Consider the following 9,633-nt stretch of genomic DNA (forward strand, 5'->3'; position numbering starts at 1 on the left):
TGGCGAGGCCGGCACTTATTGCCCATTCCTAATTGCCCTTGAGAAGGTGGTGGTGCGCAGCCTTCTTGAACCGCTGCAGTTCTATGTGATGGAACGATGGAACGATTCCAACGATGGAAAATCGATAATGGGATATAAGCAACGGTTCGTTAGCTTGGTTAGAAGTGCCATAATATCCCGATCGCGGTTTGAATCCTGTAAGGGCTGATAAGGGGCGTTGATTCAGGTTTATATGACTTTTAAAATCCAAGCTTTACAAACAGATCCACAGACTAAATCACGGGGACAATTTTTTGAATAATATCCATTGTAACTTTGCCCCTTGGCCGGAGAAACACGTCTTTCTTTTTATTTGTCCTTCTCCGGTTTGCAGATATACGTTTAACTCGTGGCCTGTTCCCATGAACGAAGATCAACAGCAACAGACAGACAGAACGGGTCTGACCGCCCCGAGATGTGGAAAATAGATCAGTTTCGGACAAATGCATCAAATCAAATGTTCACTCGGCACCGAGAGAAAAAAAAAACAAGAGAAAAAGGCAGAAGGTAACTGAGAAATAAAACCAAATAAAGACAATAGAAATAATTCCCATCCTTGATGTCTCTCTATTCAATCCCCAATCCTTCAGTGGCGGGGATAACATTTCACTGCAAATAAATGCGAGAATCGCCCCAAAGAAGAAGAAACTAAACAACCGCCTTGCTATTCATTACCGCACTTCATATATAAACATCGCACTCATATATAGCCAAGCACAGTCCATAGATAAACACCGCACTCATATGCACACATCCACAGTTCAAGATATAAACACCGCACTCACATACACACAACAACAGTTCATATATATAAACATCGCACTTATATATACACACCCACAGTTCATATATAAACATCTCACTCACATATACATACCCACAGTTCATATATAAACATCGCACCCACAGAAACAAATCGACAGTCCACATATAAACATCGCACTCATATATACACACCCACAGTTCATATATAAAAATTGCATTCATATATACTCATCCACAGTTCATATTTAAACATCGCACTCGGATATACACACCCACAGTTCATACACAAACATCGCACCCACATAAGAACATAAGAAATTGGAGCAGGAGTAGGCCAATCGGCCCCTCGAGCCTGCTCCGCCATTCAATAAGATCATGGCTGATCTGATCCCAACCACAAATCTAAAGAACACAAGAAGTCGGAGCAGGACCCGGCCACATAGCCCCTGGGCCCTCTCCGCCACCCACAGGGCATTGACCGATCCGAACTCAGCTTCATGTCCAATTTCCTGCCCGCTCCCCATAACCCCTAATTCCCTTTACTTCTAGGAAACTGTCTATTTCTGTTTTAAATTTATCTAATGATGTAGCTTCCACAGCTTCCTGGGGCAGCAAATTCCACAGACCTACCACCCTCTGAGTGAAGAAGTTTCTCCTCATCTCAGTTTTGAAAGAGCAGCCCCTTATTCTAAGATTATGCCCCCTAGTTCTAGTTTCACCCATCTTTGGGAACATCCTTACTGCATCCACCCGATCAAGACCCTTCACAATCTTATATGTTTCAATAAGATCGCCTCTCATTCTTCTGAACTCCAATGAGTAGAGTCCCAATCTACTCAACCTCTCCTCATATGTCCGCCCCCTCATCCCCGGGATTAACCGAGTGAACCTTCTTTGTACTGCCTCGAGAGCAAGTATGTCTTTTCTTAAGTATGGAGACCAAAACTGTATGCAGTATTCCAGGTGCGGTCTCACCAATACCTTATATAACTGCAGCAATACCTCCTTGTTTTTATATTCTATCCCCCTAGCAATAAAAGCCAACATTCCGTTGGCTTTCTTGATCACCTGCTGCACCTGCATACCAACTTTTTGATTTTCTTGCACTAGGACCCCCAGATCCCTTTGTACTGCAGTACTTTCCAGTCTCTCGCCATTAAGAAAATAACTTGCTCTGTGATTTTTCCTGCCAAAGTGCATAACCTCACATTTTCCAATATTATATTGCATCTGCCAAATCTCTGCCCACTCACCCAGCCTGTCTATATCCCCTTGCAGGTTTTTTATGTCCTCCTCACTCTCTACTTTCCCTCCCATCTTTGTATCATCTGCAAATTTTGATATGTTGCACTCGGTCCCCTCCTCCAAATCGTTAATATAGATTGTAAAGAGTTGGGGACCCAGCACCGACCCCTGTGGAACACCACTGGTTACTGGTTGCCAGTCCGAAAATGAACCATTTATCCCAACTCTCTGCTTCCTGTTCGATAACCAATCCTCCACCCATGCCAGAATATTACCCCCAATCCCGTGATTTTTTATCTTAAGTAATAATCTTTTATGTGGCACCTTGTCGAATGCCTTCTGGAAGTCTAAATACACTATCTCCACTGGTTCCCCTTTATCCACCCTATACGTTATATCCTCGAAGAACTCAAGCAAATTTGTCAGACATGACTTCCCCTTCATAAAGCCATGCTGACTTTGTCCTATTAAATTATGCTTATCTAAATGTTCCGTTACTGTCTCCTTAATAATAGACTCCAAAATTTTACCCACCACAGATGTTAAGCTAACTGGCCTATAATTTCCAGCCTTCTGCCTACTACCCTTTTTAAATAACGGTGTTACATTAGCAGTTTTCCAATCTGCCGGGACCTCTCCTGAGTCCAGGGAATTTTGGAAAACTATCACCAAAGCATCCACAATCCCTACTGCCACTTCCCTCAAGACCCTAGGATGGAAGCCATCAGGTCCAGGGGATTTATCCGCCTTGAGTCCCATTATTTTACTGAGTACCATCTCCTGAGTGATTTTAATCGTATTTAGCTCCTCCCCCCCGAGAGTCCCCTGTTTGTACAGTGTTGGGATATTCTTAGTGTCCTCTACTGTAAAGACTGAAACAAAATATTTGTTCAGCATTTTTGCCATCTCCATGTTTCCCACCATTAATTTCCCGGTCTCAACCTCTAAGGGACCTATGTTTGCCTTAGCCACCCTTTTTCTTTTTATATAACTGTAGAAACTCTTGCTATCTGTTTTTATATTTTTTGCTAATTTCTTTTCATAATCTAACTTCCCTTTCTTAATCAATCCTTTAGTTACTTTTTGCTGTCTTTTGAAGAATTCCCAATCTTCTATCCTCCCACTAAGTTTGGCTACCTTATATGTCCTTGTTTTTAGTCGGATACTATCCTTGATTTCTTTACTTAGCCACGGATGGCTGTCATTTCTTTTACACCCTTTTTTCCTCAGTGGAATATATTTATTTTGAAAGTTGTAAAATAACTCCCTAAATGAACACCACTGCTCATGTACCGTCTTACCCTTTAATCTATTTTCCCACTCCACTTTAATCAATTCCGCTCTCATACCATACATATACTAATCTACAGTCCATATATAAACAGCGCACTCATATAGACACACCCACAGTTCATATATAAACATCGTACCCACATATACAAATCGACAGTTCATATATCAACATCTCACTCATGTATACGTACCCAGAGTTAATATATAAACATCACACCCATATATAATCACCCACAGTTTATATATAAATATCACATTCATTAATACTCACCCACAGCTTATACATAAACATCGCAATTTTTTTATTCGTGCATGGGATGTGGGCGTCACTGGCGAGGCCAGCATTTATTGCCCATCCCTAATTGGCCTTGAGAAGGTGGTGGTGAGCCGCCTTCTTGAACTGCTGCAGTCCGTGCGGTGAAGCTTCTCCCACAATGCTGTTAGGAAGGGAGTTCCAGGATTTTGACCCAGCGACGATGAAGGAACTGCGATATATTTCCAAGTCAGGATGGTGTATGGCTTGGAGGGGAACGTTCAGGTGGTGTTGTTCCCATGTGCCTGCTGCTCTTGTCCTTCTGGGTGGTAGAGGTCGCAGGTTTGGGAGGTGCTGTCGAAGAAGCCTTGGCGAGTTGCTGCAGTGCATCCTGTGGATGGTGCACACTGCAGCCACTGTGCGCAGGTGGTGAAGGGAGTGAATGTTTAGGGTGGTGGATGGGGTGCCAATCAATCGGGCTGATTTGTCCTGGATAGTGTCCAGCTTCTTAAGTGTTGTTGGAGCTGCACTCATCCAGGCAAGTGGAGAGTATTCCATCGCACACCTGACTTGTGAATTGTAGATGGTAGAAAGGCTTTGGGGAGTCAGGAGGTGAGTCACTAGCCGCAGAATACCTAACCTCTGACATGCTCTCGTAGCCACAGTATTTATATGGCTGGTCCAGTTAAGTTTATTTTCAATGGTGACCCCCAGGATGTTGATGGTGGGGGATTTGGCGATGATAATAACGTTGAATGTCAAGGGGAGGTAGTTAGACTCTCTCTTGTTGGAGATGGTCATTGTCTGGCACTTGTCTGGTGCGAATGTTACTTGCCACTTATGAGCCCAAGCCTGATTGTTGTCCAGGTCTTGCTGCATACGGGCTCGGACTACTTCATTATTTGAGGGGTTGCGAATGGAACTGAAAACTGTGCAACCATCAGCGAACATCCCCATTTCAGACCTTATGATGGAGGGAAGGTCATTGATGAAGCAGCTGAAGATGGTTGGGCCTAGGACACTGCCCTGAGGAACTCCTGCAGCAATGTCCTGGGGCTGAAATGTTTGGCCTCCAACAACCACTATTATCTTCCTTTGTGCTAATTATAACTCCAGCCACTGGAGAGTTTTCCCCCTGATTCCCATTGACTTCAATTTTACGAGAGCTCCTTGGTGCCACACTCGGTCAAATGCTGCCTTGATGTCAAGGGCAGTCACTCTCACCTCACCTCTGGAATTAAGCTCTTTTGTCCATGTTTGGACCAACGCTGCAATGAGGTCTGGAGCCGAGTGGTCCTGGCGGAACCCAAACTGAGCATCGGTGAGCAGGTTATTGGTGAGTAAGTGCCGCTTGATAGCACTGTCGAGGACACCTTCCATCACTTTGCTGATGATTGAGAGTAGACTGATGGGGCGGTAATTGGCAGGTTTGGATTTGTCCTGCTTTTTGTCGACAGCACATACCTGAGCAATTTTCCTCGTTGTCGGGTAGATGCCAGTGTTGTAGCTGTACTGGAATAGTTTGGCTGGAGGCGCAGCTCGTTCTGGAGCACAAGTCTTCAGCACTACAGCCGGGATGTTGTCGGGGCCCAAAGCCTTTGCTGTATCCAGTGCCCTCAGCCGTTTCTTGACATCACGTGGAGTGATTCGAATTGGCTGAAGACTGGCTTCTGTGATGGTGGGGATATCGTGAGGAGGCTGAGATGGATCATCCACTCGGCACTTCTGGCTGAAGATAGTTGCAAACGCTTCAGCCTTGTCTTTTGCACTCACGTGCTGGACTCCGCCATCATTGAGGATGGGGATGTTTACACAGCCTCCTCCTCCCGTTACTTGTTTCAGTGTCCACCACCATTCACGACTGGATGTGGCAGGATTGCAGAGCTTTGATCTGATCCGTTGGTTCTGGATTCGCTTAGCTCTGTCTATAGCATGTTGCTTCCGCTGTTTAGCATGCATGTTGTCCTGAGTTGTAGCTTCACCAAGTTGACACCTAATTTTTAGGTACGCCTGGTGCGGTACCTGGCATGCTCTTATGCACTCCACATTGAACCAGGGTTGATCCCCTGGCTTGTTTATTAATGGAAGAGTGAGGAATATGCCGGGCCAAGATATTACAGATTATGCTGGAATACAATTCTGCTGCTACTGATGGCCCACAGCACCTCATGGATGCCCAGTTTTGAGCTGCTAGATCTGTTCTGAATCTATCCCATTTAGCACGCTGATGGTGCCACACAACACGTTGGATGGTATCCTCAACACGAAGACGGTACTTCGTCTCCACGAGGACGGTGCGGTGGTCACTCCTACCAATACTGTCATGGACAGATGCATTTGCGACAGGTAGATTGGTGACGACGAGGTCAAGTAACTTTTTCCCTCGTGTTGGTTCTCTCACCATCTGCCACAGTTCCAGTCTGGCAGCTATGTCCTTCGGGCCTCGGCCAGCTCAGTCAGCAGTGATACGACCGAGCCACTCTTGGTGATGGACATTGAAGTCCTCCATCTAGAGTACATTCTGTATCCTTGCTACCCTCAGTGCTTCCCCCAAGTGGTGTTCAACATGGAGGAGGACTCATTCATCAGCTGAGGGAGGGCGGGAGGTGGTAATCAGCAGGAGCTTTCCTTGCCCATGTTTGACCTGATGCCATGAGATTGCATGTGGTCCAGAGTCAATGTTGAGGACTCCCAGGGCCACTCCCTCCTGACTGTATATCATTGCACTGCCACCTCTGGTCGGTCTGTCCTGCCGATGGTACAGGACATACACAGGGATGGTGATGGAAGAATCTGGGACGTTGGCTGAAAGGTATGATTCTGTAAGTATGGCTATGTTCATCTGTTGCTTGACTAGTCTGTGGGACAGCTCTCCCAATTTTGACACAAGTCCCCAGATGTTACTGAGGAAGACTTTGCAGGGTCGACTGGGCTTGGTTTGCCTTTGTTGTGTCCGGTGCCTAGTGGTCCGATGCCGGGTGGTCCATCCGGTTTTATTCTTATTATGACTTTTATTAGCGAGATTTTACAACTGAGTGGCTTGCTAAGCCTTTTCAGAGGGCAATTAAGAATCAACCACATTGCTGTGGGACATATATACTCAACCACAATTCACATATAAACATCTCACTCATATATATACACCCACAGTTCATATATAAACATCGCTCTCATATATAAACACAGTTTATAAATCAACAGCGCGCTCATACACCCAGACCCAGTTTATAGGAGCAGATCGGTACCGATCGCCGATAGAGCTCTCAGAGTCGGAGAGGCGGACGCAGCAGCAACCGAACAAACTCTGGATCTCATCCTTAACACATACCGGTCGATCCACCTGTAAAATTACATCGCACTTGGATATCAGGGAGGGTAATGGTTCTGAGAAGGTATCAGGGAGCCTAATGGCTTCTTAGTGGCGATCCATCGGGGCAAGGGGATCTCGGAGAGGGGAAGGGACTGTCAGAATGTATCAGAGAGTGTAAGGGGACCTCAGAGAGTGGTAGGGACAGTCAGCTGTCATCAGAAAGTGTCAGGGGGCTCAGAGAGGGGATGGGACTGTCAGAGGGCATCGGAGAGTATATTAAGAACTGAGAGAGGGGAAGGACTGCCGAGTCTGAGAGAGTGTAAGGGGGCTCAGGGCGGATCTGTGCAAGGGGCACTCAGTGGGTATCAGAGAAGGTAAAGAGCACTGACAAAGTTCAAAGAGGATCATGGACTCTTTGAGGGTATCGCAGCAGGTAAGAATCAGAGCGTATCAGAGAAGATAAGGAGCTCAGGGAGAATCAAAGAGGGTAAGGGGGACTCAGGAGGTATCAGAGAGGCGAATTGATCCAGAGATGTCATCTTCTAAATAAAACAATTTCTAACCTTCAACATTTTTGATAACAGCAAAAAATGAAGCCGATTGAACCGATAATCTGCCGTGTCCCATGTGGAGGGAATGAGAAGGTAGAATCGGGAGGGACTGGATATTTGGCAACGCTCAAGGTTTCATTTCACACTGCTCAGTGTTGTGTCTGTTTTTTTAACTGGATTTCATTAACTCGAGAAAAGAGGTTGCAATTTGATACTTTTATCACCCATTGTGAAAAATGGAACACAAATCGCCCAACGTGGGGCTCGAACCCACGACCCTGAGATTAAGAGTCTCATGCTCTACCGACTGAGCTAGCCGGGCTGGTTGGTAAAATTCTTCCCATTCTGTTATTGTAGAGCGACAGCTGTTGGCTTTGCTGCAAAGGTTCAGTTCGTTCTGCAATCTCAGGGTTTCTCCTTCTGTGCACCTGATTTTCATTCTGGAGTCAGTCTGATGCCTTTTACACGTCATCCAGCTCCACGCTGAGCTGGAAAGGAACATCGGAACAGGAGAGGGCCATTCAGCCCCTCTTCCTGCTGCGCCATTCAATTAGATCATGAAGTGATCTTCAACTCAACTCCACTTCCCCGCCTTGGATACATATCCCTTGGTACCCGAACCGAGAAAAGATCTATCAATATCAGTCTTGAAAATTTGAATTGAGCCACAATCCACATCCTTATGGCCGAGAGAGTTCCAGCTTTCGGCCGTATTTTGTTTGTTAAAGTAATTCCTGATTTCTTGCCTGATTGGTCAGTCTCCAATTTCAAGATTAAAACCCCTCATTATGGATTCCGCCAACAGAGAGAGAGAGAGAAAAAGACCGCCTTAAGCTCAGATTGAACAAAGGATCTCTAGATTTTAATTCTAACGCTACCCCATCTGAACTATTTCTGTTTTCTGTACATGCAATGTTTTATTTTTCTTTGAAAATCACATAAATGAAGATGCGATATCCCTCTCGATGAATGAAGCACTTCGGAGGAATGGGAGCGAACAAACTGTGGCTCTCATCTTCAACACAGACTGGTAGATCCACATGTGTCATTAAATCGCGCTTGGGTATCAGAGAGGTTAATGGCTCCTGAGAAAGAATCGGGGAGTCTAAGTGTTTCTTAGTGTCGATCCGGTGGAGCAACGGGATCCCCGAGGCTGTAAGGGAATCAAAGGGCTGCTCAGGGGTTATAAAGGGGTATGAGGATACGATGTATCAAAGAGTTAACGGCACTATCAGACGTTATCAGAGAGGGCAGGGGACTGCCGGATGTTATCAGGGAGAGTCAGGGCGTGTCGGTGGGTAAGGGGCACTCCGAGCGTATCAGAGAATGTAAAGGGCACGGAGGAGGTATCAAGATAACAGAGAGGGAGAGAAAAGGCTCCTGAAACCCGAGATTGAACCCTTTAGATCTTCAGTCTGACTGAGCTTTTTCGGTGCTCTGGATATCCCGGCAATTCAAGGGAGGGTCTGTTAAATTTGCAATAAAACTCTTCCCACAATCGCATCCTCTAAACCTCCACCCAGGACTTTCAATGGTGCAAGTTTGATGAACTTCTGCTACTTTTTAATTTGTTCTCAGCAGCAACTGTGCACATCCTTTATTTGGTCCATGACATGGCATCGAGAAGAAAATGTCGATTGCAGCTTGAGTGAAGCGGAGGACGCTTTGCACTCGTGAATTATCATACGCGAAAGAGAGGGTTTGAGCGAGGTGACACCGGGCCAGAATATTTGGAACTTCTGTGCGGTTGCTCTGCGACTTTCACAGATCTGCTTGGAGCGATATTCTCTTGAATTCATCACCGACAGGGACAATTTGATTCTCAGTTCCGGTTTTATCCTGCTCCGCTTCTGAGATAAAAGAAAACGAATCGATGATATCAACCTGAACCTCGTCACGGACACGCTACAGACTCAAAGCTCAGCACAACTCCAATCTGTTTCAGTGGGAAATTGTTTCCCAGGGTTGGACAGTAATGCGCTGTCTGAGACTGCATTCGCTGCTTTCCGCCGGCAGCGGGTGATTGGAGAGAGCGGAACCGGACAATGTTGCTGCTGTCACGGCCTCACTCACTCGGGGAGCTGGGGAACAGCGAAAAACTGATGGATTTGTTGCTGCGGCAAAAATGCGGCTGAGAGCTACTTTTGTTAACTGAGGGAGCGCTTCAGCGCTATCCA

General features: G+C 46.0%; 1 non-coding gene across 1 annotated transcript; it reads right to left on the reverse strand.

The window, feature by feature from the left end:
* Nucleotides 1-7,705: 7,705 nt before the first annotated feature.
* On the reverse strand, nucleotides 7,706-7,778 carry trnak-cuu (transfer RNA lysine (anticodon CUU)). The gene has a single exon. It is a non-coding gene; the product is annotated as a tRNA-Lys (tRNA).
* Nucleotides 7,779-9,633: the final 1,855 nt, after the last annotated feature.

This window comes from Heptranchias perlo, chromosome 20 (genome assembly GCF_035084215.1).
Source record: "Heptranchias perlo isolate sHepPer1 chromosome 20, sHepPer1.hap1, whole genome shotgun sequence".
NCBI classification, from domain to species: Eukaryota; Metazoa; Chordata; class Chondrichthyes; order Hexanchiformes; family Hexanchidae; genus Heptranchias; species Heptranchias perlo.